Source organism: Pipistrellus kuhlii, unplaced genomic scaffold (genome assembly GCF_014108245.1).
Source record: "Pipistrellus kuhlii isolate mPipKuh1 unplaced genomic scaffold, mPipKuh1.p scaffold_m20_p_5, whole genome shotgun sequence".
NCBI lineage: Eukaryota > Metazoa > Chordata > Mammalia > Chiroptera > Vespertilionidae > Pipistrellus > Pipistrellus kuhlii.
Genome location: NW_023425551.1, coordinates 18,359,176 through 18,376,456, shown reverse-complemented (window position 1 = coordinate 18,376,456; position 17,281 = coordinate 18,359,176). Strand labels below are relative to the sequence as shown.

Here is a 17,281-nt window from a genome sequence, read left to right as displayed (position 1 = left end):
ACGATATGGGAAAATAAGATCTGTATCATTTTTACAGGTACTTATTTATATTAATGTTATACATGGAATGCTTTTTTAATTAAAGAATACTTTATACTTTTTACCCAGCTGGTGTAGCTCAGTGGTTGAGTGTTGACCAAGAGGTTACAGGTTCTATTCTGGTCAGGTCACATGCCTGCGTGGCTGTGGGCTTCCTCCCCAGTAGGGCATGTGCAGGGGCAGCCGATTGATGTTTTTCTCCATCCATCATTCTGTCTCTCTATCCCTCTCTCTTCCTCTTCTCTAAAATCAATAAAAACATATTAAAAAATATTTTATACTTTTTATAAAGTAATGCAAATATATATGTGGAAATTGATTTATACCCTTTTTTAAATAGATGTTATTTTGAGCACTAACTTCATTTAGAGTGAATGATTTGTAGTAGTGGAATTATGCTTCCATTTCATTATATGTTACTAGGCATTATTATTATCAAGTAAAATCCTGTATTTTATCCCTCTTATATTACTACCAGGCAATAAAAGGCATTTAATAATCACAGTATCATTTACTATATTAAAAATAATTATAAAAGATAATATAAAGAGAGATTATTAAAATTAGTATCTGAGTATAATATTTATATAAAATATATATCAATTGATAGTTCCCACTATCAATTTATAAGATAACATAAAGTATATCTTACTGTTCTCAAAGCATAATCTTATTTCTTTTCCTTTCTATTCAGTACAGCTCTTCATTTCCTGCTACTAAAAAGCTACTAAAAAATTCTTTTTAAGAAAATGAAGATAATATTCTACTATACTTGAGTTTTATTGATTATATTTTTCTCTAGGAAAAATTGACTCCCATTTTTTCTTTGTAATGAATCCATATGATTAATTCAACATATTTGATGGTTTACTATGTGGTGCTCTAGTAAAGACCAGTGTTTGAGGAATTAATCAGTGTAATGATAACAAATACTTGATTATAGTGTATATTCCAATTATATTTAGTAGCAGTAACATTTTATAAAATATATTCTTTAATATTAAAATTAAAGATAAAAATTATGGAAAACAAATTATTTTAATGTATTTGAATCATTGGATTATTTTTCATACTTTTGAAATTTATGTTATTCATGTAGGCATTTCTGTGGCACTGGTGTTCACATTTCTGTGTGTGTTTTTGTGTGTATGTGTGTTTTTTTGTTTTGTTTTGTTTTTTTGTATATTCTGAAACTCAGAAAAAGACAGCCTAGCAGTTTTTTTGTCTTAACGTGTAGGCTAGTTATAGATGCATATGTTAATTAAATGATAAAATAAAAGAACTGAATCCTCAAGAACTCATGAGAAATAATGATATTAACTTATTCAGTAATTATTTCAAAATAACACCAGTGAATTAGGAACAATCTATCCTATATAATAAAGAGCTAATATGCAAATTGTCATGCCATCACTCCTTTAAAGGATCAGACATTCAACACTGGGGAGAGAGGAATGGGAACTAGCCAGGCACAGATGAGCTTACAAGAGAGGAATGGGGACCAGCTAGGCACAAATGAGCTCGTGAGAGAGGAATGAGGACCAGGCAGGCTGCGACCTGGGAGAGGAACAAGCTGCAAGCTCCACGTTCCTGGGCACCAACACCTGCATCTGTGGCCTGCGAGAGGGACAAACCACCCACCCTACAGTCCTGAGCACCAGTGCCTGTGGCTGTGGCCCAGGAGAGGGACAAGCTGCCTGCCCCGTGGTCCCCCGTGGCTGTAGCCAGCTCAGGCGAAGCTGGGCTGGGTCCTGAGTGCCTGCAGCTGGCCCAAGGGAGGGAAGCCAGGTCCCAGGTGCCTGCGACTAGCCAGAGGAGGGAATCCTGGGTCCCAGGTTTGGGGCAAGGCAGAGGTGGTTAGGAGTGATCAGTCAGGCTAGCAGAGGGATTAGGGGTGATCAGACATGCAGACAGAGGGATTAGGGGTGATCAGGCAGTTAGGCAGGTGAGCAGTTAGGAGCCAGTGATCCTGGATTGCAAGAGGCAGTTGGACATTTTTTGAGGGGTCCCGGATTGGAGAGGGTGCAGGTCAGGCTGAGGGATTCTTCCCTTCATGCACGAATTTCATGCATCGGGCCTCTAGTGTATATATAAAAACCTAAGTGACCGAATGACTGATCAACTGGTCACTATGACATGCACTGACCATCAGGGGGCAGATGCTTGATGCAGGAGCTACCCCTTGGTGGTCAGTGCACTCCCACAGCCAACTTCCTGCAGCTGGCCAACCTCCCACTATCCCTCCCACCTGCCGGCCCAATTGGGACTGGGCAAGATGGCCCCAATAGGTTCCCAATTGCCTGCCAGGCCCAGGGACCCCAGCCATGCAGGAATTTGTGCACTGGGCCTCTAGTCGCTAATAATAATAGTTCAGGTGCTGTTGGTCTTTTGATTATGTTTTTCCAGTTGGATTATTAAATGGTAGTCCCTATTATATTAATAACATTTTCACTCTGTGCAATCAGTTAGTTTTAATATACTTGGTTTATGCAGGCACTCCCCAAACATTCAGTTATCCAGGTTTTGACTTGAATCAAGCTTCCTTTTTGCGTGTTTTAAAGCTCTTCTCCTCTCTTATTGCTGCAAATTAAGCATATTTTACTTCCCCACTTCCTCAGGGTCTTTCGGCTTACTGACAGTTAATTTTGTCCCTTCCTCCATAACCTCTAGATAGGATCACAAGTGTGTTCATAACCCATTATCCTGGAAGTAAAGTCTCACTTTCACAAAAAAATGTAATTTTACCTAATTTCAGCCCTTTGGATCTATATGCTCTTATTTTCATTAAAGGGATTAAGATGAGAAAATATTTAGAGACAGAAGATAGAGGAAAAAGACTGTCCAAAAATTTAAGGTGGGTTATTTGTAAGTTCAGACTTTGTACTATATTAGCCCAAAAAAGAGAGATATTATCGGGGTCTAAGAAAAAAAAAATAGAAAAGGAGTGTGGTAGCATTTCAGAATAGCTGAGTCTGGGGCCCTGAGTGACTTCTTTACCCCGTACCCAGCTTATTTCTCTACACATTATCACCCCACTTCCCTGTTGCGCCAGGTACTACCATGAGTGGCTTGGGTCTAGAAGTGTGTGAGATGATAGCTACACGTACACATCAGGTGGGGGAAATGAGACTTTCTCAAGTCTCTATACAGGGAAAGATGCGTATCTCGATATTCTAAGTTAGGAGGAACTTTTCACTAAAAGTAAAGTTTGATACTGTAGCATTGTAATGTGATACAGTGCTTTTAGAAAATATAGGTTATCTGTGTCAGGCAGAGGTGATTCTTTCTCAGATTTGATGTTTATATGCGTGGCTTCCTTTTCCCTGACTTTTGTCCTGAATGGTATTCACTCATATAGTACATTTTAGTACTATAGGAAAAGCAAATAAAATATTAGACAATCATGATATTCAATTACATGAAAATAATTATAAACATGCCACTTTAAGAACTAGTTGTGCACCTGCTTATAGCCTACAGCAAATTAAGGATACTATCAGACAGATTAATCAGAGGACATTGTCTGAACCCTGAAAGGAGGTATAAAAGTTAGTTAATAGTTAAGTCAATACAGGCTTGAGTCCCATATTTACCTTAAATGAAGGACTTATTTGCAAATCAAAGAGAAATAGTAACTAGCATAAGGAAGTCTTCTCCTACATGCTTGGTCTTTTCTTATTTGAGATGATTACATGAGGAATATAGTTAAAAACATACCTGCCCTTTAATTTTCAACCATATTGCACAGCAGTTTCCATAGCTTTCATATTGTCTGGTGCAATTAAAGCATGGTAAGCCATGCTGAATATATAAATAACTATTTGTGATTTGAGGATAATTACTTTTGAATGTCTTCCAATGAAAACAGGTGTGATAAAATTCAGATAGCATCAGCGTGGCCTGTTGTATAAGTTACTGGTTTTTGTAAAGCTTCTTTAATTCCAAATCTGTAATACTAAATAATATTACTCTTTCTCATTTTATTCAGTGATTACACAACCCCCATTTAATGAGAACAGTTTTTCTTTTAACAAGTGGACTTTTTGGCAGTTTATAAAACTACAACTTGCATTTTCACAGAAGCCTTCACATTTACCACAACAGGTTGAAACAAAATCCAGGCTATCTCCTGGAACACTCTTGCCATTCATCTAAGTATTTAATTGTTAGGAATTAAAATATCCTAACTTGATTGGAAATTTAAATATTGATTCATTCTTCTTTTTCATTATAAGTCCAATCCATTAGCAAGCTGGTCATTCAGTCTGCAGTTATACTTCTTCTAGGTCTTCTAAGGGTTTGATAGATAAATTTTTGTCATGTAATTTTTCATTAATAATAAACTTGAATGCTTTAAAGTGTTTTACTGTTCTGAAAACTTATCTGAGATATTTGTGATGTTGCTTGCCCTTAACACTAATGTTATTCACAAATGTACCTATCTGAATTCTGTAAATTTAATCTGAGATTCTTTAATTTTTATGATATCAATATCTATTCTACCACATTTTGATTTGTTATGGGCTGTTATTGTCTAGCACACTCTCTAGGGTTACAAATTATCTCATATTGCATTATTTATGCATGTATACATGCAAAATATATCTTCCACATTTTAACTTAATATTTGGGGCAGCTTGTTTATGGATAAATGCATGAGTTTAAGTGGAATGTCTTTGATCCAAAGGAATCACTTATTTTCTCCAATTTGTAGCATTTTCCAGGAATTCATAGTATGTGAATTGGGGTAAATGTATCCCTATAAAACTCATAAAATAAAACCTAAGGCCAATCTCTTCCTGTAGGTAATTGCAGGGTGGAGAGGGAACTGATAAACTATAAGTTTTTATGGCTTAAGCCATAAAAGAATCTGTTTCCACTTATCAATGAAGTAGCAATTCAAAGCAGTTCTCTTGAAATTCAAATATAAACACAAAACAGATTCTCCTTTAAGACCACTCTAAGTTGTCCATAATATAACATTTTTCTTAAGTATCTGCACAGTGGATTTTTTATCCAGACATTGTAAATTATGAAATTTATGTTGACTTTTCCCATTGACACACTCCACTGAGATTTGTGTATTTCAGACTTTTCACCTTAATTCTCTTTTGATTATTCTAAATTTTTCCATCTAGCAAACTTTTAAAATGCTGAAAATTCTCACAGGTTGAGAACCCCTAGCAGGGTCACATAAGACCATTGGAAAACACAGATATTTACATTACGATTCATAACAGTAGCAAAATTATAGTTATGAAGTAGCAACGAAAATAATTTTATGGTTGGGGGTCACCAGGACATGAGGAACTGTATTTAAGGGTCGTGGCACTAGACAGGTTAAGAACCACTGAACTAGAAGATTAGAAAAGGTAATTTGGGCATGATTTATAAAGATTGCTGGACTTTAGATAAAGTCAGTATAAGCAATAGTAAGGCGATTGAGCATGAGAATATCACCAACGTGGTAATGTTGTTTTGTTATTCTATTTTTCTATCACAGTTTGTATTTAACACTGTTTTGTATTACTTTCAGATGAATAGCACAGCAAATAGACATTCTTATGCTTTACAAAGTGTTCCTTCTGATAATTCAAGAGTCCACCTGGCACCATAGGCAGTCATCACAACACTGTTGACTATATTCCCTGTGCCTTCTTTTCTTTATATCCCTGTAACAATTTTGGTTGTCACCAATTAGTACCTCTTAATCCCTTCACCTTTTTTTACCCTGCCACACAACAGGTCTCCCCTCTGGTATCCATCAGTCTGTCCATTTGTTTATTTTCTTTAGATTATACTTATATGTGGAGTCACATAGTATTTGTTTTTATGTGTCTGGCTTATTTCACTTAGCATAATACCCTCTAGGTTCATTCATGCTGTTGCAAATTGTAGGATTTTGTTTTTTTATGGTCAAGTAATATTCCATTGTATGTATGTGTGTGTGTGTGCTCAGCTGCCTTACTATTGCTTATATTGACTTTATCTAAAGTCCAGCGATCTTTATAAATCATGCCCAAATTACCTTTTCTAATCTTCTAGTTCAGTGGTTCTCAGCCTTTCTAATGCCATAGATAAATAGATAGAGAGATATGGTGGTAATGTTTTTATTTTTATTTATAATATATTTAAAAATAAAAATAAAAACATTACCAACTTACATATATATATATATATTTTTTAATTAATTAATTTATTAATTTATTTATTTATTTTTACTGCTGATAGTATTACAGATGTCTCCCATCTTTCTCTCTCTGCCCAGCCCCTACCCATCCCCCCAGGTCTTCACCTCCCTGCTGCCCATGTCCATGGGCTATGCATATAAATATATAAGTTCTTTGGTTTATCTTTTCTCATCCCCTATATTCACTTTGAGGTATGTCACTCTGTTCCATGCCTCATGCTTCTAGTCTTGTTTTGTTGGTCATTTCAATTTGTTCATTAAATTCTACAAATAAGTGAGATCACATGATATTTGTCTTTCTCAGATTGGCTTATTTCACTTAGCATAAAATTCTCCAAGTCTATCCATGCTGTCCCAGAGAGTATGAGATGTTTCCTTTTTACAGTTGCATGGTATTCCATTGTGTCAATGTCCCACAGCTTTTTATCCATTCATCTACTGATGGCACTTGGACTGTTTCCAAATATTAGCTATTGTAAATGCTGCTATGAGCAGAGTGTTGCCTAAATTCTTTCTGATTGGTATTTTGGGGGAGGTTTAAGATATATTCCCAGAAGTAGGATCGCTAGGTCAAATGGAAGTTCCATTTTTAATTTTTTGAGGAAATGCCATACTATTTTCCATAGTTGCTCCACCAATCTTCATTTCTACCAACAGTGAACTAGTGTTCCCTTTTCTCTGCAATCTTTCCGACACTTGTTGTTTGTTGATTTTTTTTTTATGATAACCATTCTGGCAGGTATGGAGTGATATCTCATTTTGGTGTTTCTTTTTTTGTTTTGTTTTTAATATATTTTATTGATTTTTCACAGAGAGAAAGGGAGAGAGATAGAGAGCTAGAAATGTCGATGAGAGAGAAACATCGACCAGCTGCCTCTTGCACACTCCCTATGGGGGATGTGCCCACAACCAACGTACATGGCCCCGACCAGAATCGAACCTGGGACCTTTCAGTCCACAGACTGACGCTCTACCACTGAGCCAAACCGGTTTCGGCTCATTTTGGTTTTAATTTGCATTTCTCTGATGATTAGGGACTTTGAACATTTTTTCATATGCCTCTTGGCCATTTGTATGTCCTCTTTGGAGAGTGTCTATTTAGGTCCTCTGCCCATTTTTTAAATGGATTGTTTGTCTTCCTATTGTTGAGTTGTAGAAGTACTTTGTATATTTTGGATTTTAACTGCTTATCAGATGTAATCATTGGCAAGTATGTTTTCCCATTCAGTGGGTTCCATTTTCATTTTGATGATGGTTTCTTTTGCTATTCAGAAACTTTATTTTCACCTCCTATTTGTTTATTTTTTTCTTTGTTTCTCTTGCCCTAGGAGATATATCGGCAAAAATTCTGCTACATGAGATGTCTGAGATTTTATTGCTAAGATTTTTATGGTTTCGTGGCTTACATTAAGTCTTTTGTCCATTTTGAGTTTATTCTTGTGTATGGTGTAAGTTGGTGGTCTAATTTCATCTTTTTCCCTGTGTCTTTCTAGTTTTCCCAAAACCATTTGTTAAAGAAACTGTCTTTTCTATATTGTATGCTCTTGTTTCCTTTGTCAAATGTAAATTGACCATAATGATGTGAATCAATTTCTGGGGTCTCTGTTCTGTTCCATTGGTCTTGTGCCAGTACCAGGTTGTTTTGAGTATAGTGGCTTTGTGGTATAGTTTGATATTGGTATTGTGATGCTTCCAACTTTGTTTTCTTTCTCAGGATTGCTGCAGGTATTCAGGGTCTTTTATGGTTGATATAAGTTTTTGAAGTATTTGTTGTAGTTCTATGAAATGTGTCATTGGTATTTTAATAAGGATTGCTTTGAATCTGTATTTTGCTTTGGGTATTATGGATATTTTAATGATGTTAATTTTTCCAATCCATGAATATGGTATTCGTTCCATTTGTTTGTATCTTCCTCTATGTCTTTTTTCAATATTCTGTAGTTTTCCAAATACAGGTCTTTTACCTCCTTGGTTAAGTTTATTCCTAGCTATCTTACTTTGTTCTTATTGCAATGGTAAATGGGATGTGGGTGGGGGGGTTTTTGTTGTTGTTGTTTTGATTTTTTTTTTTAGTTTCTTAGAGTTTGTTATTGGTGTATAAAAATGCCATTGATTTATGGATGTAGATTTTGTCATTGATTTATGGATGTAGATTTTGTATCCTACTGCATTTCTGAATTCATTTATTAAGTCTAGTAGTTTCCTAGTGGAGTCTTTATGATTTTCTATGTACAATATCATGTCATTTGTAAATAATGAAGAGCAGCTCTTGAAACTGTGGATTGATGGAGATGGGAGGAATGTGAGTTGTGCAGCTACTATAATCTACATTTGATATCCTACTAGTCTGTCTAAGGAAAGGGCAATGGAAGTGAAACAGGTATATTTCTGAGAAAAATTTGGAGATTAGAACTGAAGGTTAATGAATGATGACCCCATTGACATTATTTTTCAAAATAGGAATGAAGGCTGATTTTTAGAGAATAATACATTCTGCTTTTGGGGTTAAATTTCAGGTAACCAAAGGCCATGAACAAGTAGAAATGCCCAGCAGAGAACTGAGAACGTAGGCTGGGATCTCAGAAAAGCGGATGAGTTTGAAGATATAAATTTATTATGCTTGATAAAGTCATACTCTACAGCTGCAGAAGAGCGGTCCAGTAGTCAGAAGGCTTTAGCTGTGGAGAGTCATTTGTTTATCATGGGTGGGAGCAAGCAGATTCTTCATAAAACTGTTATCCAAAATTCCCCATACAGGAAGGAGGCTGATATCCAATCCTTAGAAAAAGCTGAGCCAGGAACTAGTCTCTCCCTACTCACCTCTCAAATCCATTATAGCTATTGTATTTATCCAAAACATAAATATTGTCATGCATTCAAGATCTTGTGGTGCATCCCATCTCCTACCTATTGAAAAGTAAGCTATTTAGCATGTCATTTGAGCCCTTGTGCTACCTTTCTAAACTTATTTCCATCTCTTCCTCAATATTCACTGTGCACTCTGAGCTACTTGCTGTTCCCTGGGTTTTTCACACTGAGCAGTAATATTAGAAGAGGGTTTAAGAATACTAAGTGCAGAACCAAATTACTGGACTTCAAGTCCTGGTTTGGCAACTTTTGCTGCATGTGACTTTGTGCTTCAGTTTTCTGTAAGTAGGGATAGTAATACCTACCTCAAGGATTGTTGCAAGGGATTAGTTAAGACATATTGCCCCCTATTCAATATATTTCTGTGTACTAGGCATTATTACATATTTAATCACGAGAAATCACCATATAATAAGGACAAGAACATAGCACAAGCCTGAGAAGATATTTTAGGTCAAGAACCAAAGGGAGGACCCCTAGATCCCAAATAGGTCAGGAACATGATGAAGACTGCCGCAATGGCCTGCCTGTGTCTTATTTCTTTCTCTATTTATTTTGTAAAGCTTGTTGTATTATGCACTTATTTATTTACTAAAGGCCCAGTGCACGAATTCGTGCATAGGTGGGGGCCATCTCACTCAGTCCCAATTGGGGCCTGCCAGCTGTGGGGAAGGTTGGCTATAGGAGCACACTAACCACCAGGGGACAGCTCCTGTTTGGAGCATCGGCCTTCTGGTGGTCAGTGTGCATCATAGCTACTGGCCAGTTGTCCAGTCGTAATGGTCACTTAGGCTTTTATATATATAGATTGCATATTCTGACACTTGCCTGGAATCAATGCAGAAGTTCACTTACACCAGGATAATAGGCATAAACTAGGACTCTCATGGGCAATCCTACATGTGATCACCTTACTCGTGAATTCAATAAGTCATAGCAGCCAGATTGATCTTTTTAAAATGTAATTTAAAATGGGCTTTCCTCCTGCTTAACATTCTTCAATAATTTCTCCCTACATTTGGAATAGAACCAAACCCTTTCCCAGGAACCGGAAGGGCCTTCATGATCTGATCTCTGCCTATTTCTTCAGTATTATCTTATGATACTCTCTGCTAAGTTTCTTGAACATCAAGTTATTACCTACTCACCCACAGACCTGTAAACATTTCGTCTCTCTGCCAGGAATATACCCAACCTTGTGCATAAAAGGCTCTGTGTGTGTGTGTGTGTGTGTGTGTGTGTGTGTGTGTGTTACATGCTGTTGAGTTGGTTCTATCTCCTGATGACCCTGTGAAAGAGCAATGTCCACAGTGTTCTGTCCCTAACAGCTCTGCTCAGCTCCTACAGATTTATGCCTATGGCTTCTTTTATTAAGCCAATCCATTTCATATTGGGTTTCCTTTTTCCTGTTGCCTTTACTTTTCTAGCCTTATTGTCTTTTGCAAAGAACCCCACCTTCTCATTGATGTACCCAGAGTAGGATAGCTTTTGTCATTTTCACCTCCAGACACGTTTCAAGCTTAATTTGTTCCAGGACCCAATTGTACATTTTTTCAGTGATCCAGGATACCCATAGAGCTCATCTCTACTGCAGTACTTCAAATGGATCACTTTTTCTCTATCAGCCTTCATTTACACATAGTAATTGTATGGGGGTGTGCATTATCTTTGCCTTAGACTGTAATGACACATTTTTGGTCTTTGTGATCCTTCTTAATTCTTTTTCTTTAGATCTCAGTAAATGTATCCTCTAGTAAAATGTGTACTCGATCAAGAGAGGGATTTTGCATGCTCCTTCCTATCCAGCACTGTGATCTGAGCACTCTACAATGCATTGCATATATTATTACTAACCATTCTTATAGTCCCAGTATTTATACTGACTCTGAATAAGCTAATCATAATAATATAAAATTATTGTTATTTAATTTATTAATTTTTCCCCCTGAAGATTAATGGTATACATGTATTGAATACTTACTATGTTACCAATATATCTGTATCTCTACTTTCTTTTAATCTTCATAACTCTTAGCTAGGTATTATTATTCCTAAAGTGAAGAGGCTTGCCTAGGATCACATAGTTAGTAAACACAGCATCAGGAGTTCTTTTTCTTTTTTAATTAACATGCTACCTAAGCGCCTCTGGAGTTCCTGATATTTGGCTCAGACCTTTTTCAAAGACTACATTATCTGCTAATAATGGGATATTGTTAGAAGAGTTTTGAGGCATTTCTAATCTCTACACATTTCCAGTCATTCAGTTTCAACATAAGAGAAAGATGTGTCAACAGTTACTAACAAAAAAAGTCCCTTTTCTTGTGGATTCTTCCTTTCCTGGAAAACAAAAACTAGTTCTATCTTAAAACACTGTTTTCATTAATTACTCAGGTTTTGTACTTGACTACAAATGATTAGTATCTTAGCTTACTCTTTTTCCAGAACTAATCAGGTTTTTTTTTCTTCCATAAATGCAGCACTTAAGAGGTTTGAGAGTATCTATATCATATCTATTCACTTATCTTAATCTGTGTTGATTTTGTTGTAGTTTCTTCATATTCTTTGAAAAATGGGCATCCAGAACTGGAGTTAATATTCTAATTGTCATATGAAAAATGTAGTATTATTATTGATTCCTGTAATCTGGTTACTGTATCTGATATTGAACTTTGATGTATTATAACTCCTTGATGTTTTAAAAATTTGCTATCAAGGCATATCTTCCTACTCTTTATAAATTATACATCAGCATGCTCATCTCCAGAGTGGAGATAATAATAATATCTACTTTTTAGTGTTGTTCTGTTGTTTCAGGTACATGTCTAACACTAACAGTAATCTCTCAGCTAATATTATTGAACCCTAAGTGCAAAGTTGTCCATTTCTCCTTGTTGAGTTTCATCAATTTATTTTATATATATTATTGACTTCACAGAGTTAGGGAGAGGGAGAAAGAGAGATAAATATCAATGATGAGAGAGAACCATTGATCAGCTGCCTCCTGCATGCTTAACACTGGGGATCAAGTCGCAACTTGGGCATATGCCCTGGCTGGGAATAGAACAGTGACCTTCTGGTTCATAGATCGATGCTCAACCACTGAGCCATGCCAGCTGGGCTCATCAGTTTATTTTTGACTCATTATACAGCCAGTAAAACTCTTTTGAATCCTGTTTTGTTTGGCTTTTTTTATAGTCATGATAATAGCTCTGTGAACTCTGTAACACTGACAAATTTAATAATGCCCCTTATTAATTATCTTTATTCAGAACATTAGAAAAATATTAAACAGTGAATCAAAACACAGTAAATATTTTATTACCTATGGGTAATTTAAGTTTTTATGTCATTTTGTTTGGGGAGTATTCTTATCTAAAAGCTATTACAGTGTTGCATGGCATTGTATTGATCAAATCATTAAAAACTACTTGCATAGTTTTTAAAGTATGATTTGATTATTTGAAAATATGCCTATCAATATAAAATTTGACCCCATTAAGGGAGCATTAATATACCCCATTGAAGAAACTAAAACCTGAATAGATCATGACATAAAATGAAGAAAACAATCATTTAGAAAAGAAAGAATTTAACCCTCATCATCCATTTTGGGAGAAATGTAATCAAAAGTTATTAAACTAGTGCTCTGCTTTTCCTGCGTAGTTGAACATCTACCAGCTGCCACTACTAAAGCTTCGTAGATTCTTTTTCTGCCCTGATGAATGTGTATGAGTTCACCCAGCTTCTTCTTTCTGTGATACTCTTGATTCTGCCATCATCTCAGTGTCCCTAGAGATCAGACTTTGGCAGAGATAGCAGCATAGCAGTCAATAACGCAGACACCTCTTGGTATAACCACATAACTGGGTCACAGGTTAATATGATGCATAACGATTAAGAGAAATTCCTGAAGGAAATGAAACTTTTTTGTTCTGTTTTTAATGAAACTTCATAAAGTTTTCTTGTCTGGCGATATCTTATGGCAACATGAGCAGACTTTTCTGAGGGCATGTTTTTGATTTAGAGCAATGCCAAAACTAGAATTTTTTTTTTTTCAGAAATGGAATTAAATGTTATTAGATCCACATTTTGTTTGGAAAATATGGTCATCTTTATAATGATGGGTGTTTTACTAGTACATACATATTTTACTACAAAGCACCATTTCTCTATGATGACACAAAGAACGTTAGGAATTGACTAATAATAATTATATGTAACATTTATTGGGCACTTAATTTGTACCAGGCATTGTGCAAAGTGTTTTATGTAGGTTATCTCACTTGAGTGTCATAATAATTCTCTAAGATAAAAGTGTTATCATTTCCCTGAGGGAAACTGAAACACAAAAGGTCTTAGTTTAAGGGTCTCCTTAGAGACATTTAAATTGAATGTGTTAATGCATTATAATAGCTGAGCCAACAATATTAACTCCCTAAAAGCAGAATCAGTTTATGTGAATAAACCATTAAGCTGTAATGCCACTCAGTGGAACAAAGAAGATTCAGTGGAAATTGGGAGTAGTTCAGGTAATATTGACAGCAATTAACACTTATAAAAACAATGTATAGTTTTAAAAGCTTTGCTTACATACTGTATGTTATCTCATCTGATCTTTATATCATCACTAACTTGTATGGGGCTAGGCAGGGAGTGGTAATGAAGGGTGTAGATAACGGAGCACTCTTGGAAAGGCTGACCGGAATGACAGATGAAAGGGTCATGAAGGTCTTGATTTGAGAAGGGACACGCCCAATGCAGCAGATCCTCTCCCCCCTCCTCTCTTAATAGAGCTGCCCTGGAAATTATCTAAGAAAGCCAGTTTCAAAATTTTTTCTTGGAAAATATCCCATTCACCCGCCAAGAAATTTTAATCAGATATGTTTTGAGGTTAGTGGGTAAAGTCTTGTAGATATCCTAGGAGTAATGGCACTTCAATTCTAATAGCTGTGAGGTGAGTAAAAGACATAAGTAGCAGAGAGTAATCTGGATGTGAGAAGGGGATTTGGGGGTTTGGTGGGAAGAAAGCGGCCCAGAAGCTGTGGTTTTTCTAGTGCACCGGCAGAGTCACCTGTGACCTTGAGAAAGGAAATTACAAACACCTGCTACACTTCAAACTACTCTACCCACATGCCACAGACAGCTGTTTGAAGAACAGGAGTGGAAGAATGAGAAGGTAATTTTGAGTACAAGAAGGAGATGATTGAGCTTCTCACTTTTCCCTTGAAACCTACTTGTAAAGCTCATTGTATACCCTTCAGTTTCAGCTAACCTAAGTATGAATGACTTATCAGTTGATGTTTCTAATTTTAATTATTCTTTCTTTTTTCTATTAGAAAAAAAAATATCTATAATAAAACACTTAGGCTGTTAACCATTTGGTTACTCAAAAAACCTAAACATGAGTTTAGTTCATTAAAATTGCTGTTTTCCCCAGGAACTACATTGTACCTTTCCACTCTAATTTTCTGTCAGCAGCTTAGTTCTTACCAGCACAACCTTGGTGATATGTGAAGTATATCTGTTTCTCTTATTCTAGAGGCCCGGTGCATGATATTGGTGCACTGAAGGGTGTGGGGGAAATTGTTTCTCAACCCAGCCTCCACCCTCTCCAATCTGGGACCCCCTCAGGGGATGTCTGACAGCTGGTTTAGGCCCGATCCCTGTGGGGTCAGGCCTAAACCGGCTATTGGACATCCCTCTCACAATCCAGGCTGTCTCCCAACCACTCAACTGCCTGCCAGCCTGATCACCCCCTAACCACTCCCCTGCCAGACTAATAGATGCCTAACTGCTCCCTTGCCGGCCCAGTTGCCCCCAAATACCCTTCCCTTCAGGCCTGGTCGCCCCCAACTGCCCTCCCCTGCTGGCCTGGTCACTCCTAACTGCCCTCCCCTGCATGCCTGGTCCCCCCCAACTATCCTCCCCTGCAGGTTCAGTCACCCCCATCTGCCCTCCCCTGCTAGCCTGATCGCCCACAACTACCCTTCCCTGTCAGCCATCTTGTGATGGCCATCTTTGTCCACATGGAGTTGGCCATTAGTGCAAGGGTGTGAGGGTCAATTTGCATATTACCTCTTTATTATGTAGGATAGTGCTTTCTGATTGTGTTATATTTCCATTTCCATAGAGGGGATCAAGGCTCTCCTCTCTAACTTGGAGGAGAGATGGTCTCTTGTGTGTTCTTTATTCCTTATAACTAACTTCACCTCTCATGGCCATAGTTCTATGATTTTTTTTTTAATAGCTTCATTTGGATATAATTCAACATGGTATCAAATTTACCCTTTTAAAGTCTACAATTCATTGCATTTTAATGTATTCACAGAGTCTTGCAACCATTACCACTCTAATGTTAAAACATATTCAATGTGATCCCCAAAAGAAATCCCATACTTATTAGTAGTTACCCTCATCACATTGCTTTCTCTCCTTAGCCTCTGTCAAATATTAAACTTCTTTCTGTCTATATGGACTGCTCTGTTCTGGATATTTTATATAAGTACAGTCATATCATGTATGACCTTTTGTTATCTGACTTCTTTCACTTAGCATAATGTTTTCAAAGTTCCTCCATGACATGTTGTAGCATTCATCAAAATTTCATTCCTTTATATGGCTGAATAAGATTCTATTATGTAGCCAAAACCGGTTTGGCTCAGTGGATAGAGTGTCGGCCTACAGACTGGAAGGTCCCAGGTTCGATTCCGGTCAAGGGTATGTACCTTGGTAGTGGGCACATCCCTGGTAGGGGGTGTGCAAGAGGCAGCTGATCGATGATTCTTTCTCATCGATATTTTTAGCTCTCTATCCTTCTCTCTTCCTCTCTGAAAAAAATCAATAAAATATATTTTTTTAAAATTCACTTAAAAAATAATGGGAGACATTAAAAAAAAAGATTCTATTATGTAGACACACCATTTTATTTATCCTTTAATCCACTGATGAGCATTTGAGTTGCTTCCATTTTTAGCTGTTACGAATAATGCTATATGAACATTCACATACAGGTTTTTATGTGGACATGTTTTCAGTTACCTTGGGTATATATTTAATACTGAAATTGCTGTCTCATGTTACATATATGTTTAACATTTTGAAGAACTGTCAAAATGTCCTCTGAAGTGGCTCTGGACCATTTTACAATCCCACTAGCCAAATATGAAGGTTTCGGTTTCTCCACAGCCTCATCAGCATTTGTTATTGTCTTTGTTATTATAGTCATCCTAGTGGGAAAGGAGGGGTATCTGATGATTTGGTTTCTATTTTTCTTAGTTAGTAATGATATGAGCATCTTTGGAATTTCTATTTGTATATCTCCTTTGGAGAATCTATTCAAATCCTTTTTCCATTTTTCTAATTTTGCAAATTATTATATTTTACTAGTACTATATAATTACATATTAGATATATATTTTTTAAAATATCTGTTATATGTTTTTGGACAAATGCCGTAGGGATGTGGCTGTTCACACAGCTGGCTGAGTCACATCAATTGGATTCAGGGTTTATATCAAATGTAGAAGTAATTTTTTGTTTTTAGAAATGTAATTGAAGTTAGCATATCTGTTAGGATGGAAATAAAGAAAATAGCAAATAGAAACAGAATAGAGAAAATTAATTAAACTAAAAGTTGGATTATTGAAAAATCAAGAAAATTAATAAACCCTTAGCTAGACTGACACAATGAAGGGAAATAGGTAACACTCAAATTAATAAAACCAGGAATGATTAAGGAGATACCACTTTTAACCTTAGAAAAATAAAAAGGATGATAAAGGAGTGCTGTTATTAACTGCATGCTAACAAGTTAAATAGCCTAGATGGTAGGGACATAAATTCATAAAAAGGCCCAATTTAAAACTTACTGAAGAAGAAAAGAAATCTGAATAGACTTGTAAGAATAAAGTGATTGAAGTAGCAATGCAGAACCTTCCCACAAAGAAAATCCCAGGCACAAAATGCATCATTGGTGAATTGCACCAAATGTTTTAAAGAAGAAAAACATCAATCTTTTACAAACTCTTCCAAAAATTAAAATAGAAATGAACATTTTTTTTCAATTCCTTTTATGAATCAGCATTACTGTAATCCCAAAACTGACCAAACACTGCAGACCAAAATCTCTTATGAATACTAATAATCTACAACATGTAAAAAAGATGATACATCATGAACAAATAG

At 36.2% G+C, this 17,281-nt stretch overlaps 1 protein-coding gene across 23 annotated transcripts in view; it reads left to right on the top strand.

Moving 5' to 3' along the window:
- Nucleotides 1-17,281, top strand: part of AHI1 (Abelson helper integration site 1) — a 152,312-nt gene that overhangs the window by 78,762 nt on the left and 56,269 nt on the right. The window lies entirely within an intron of this gene.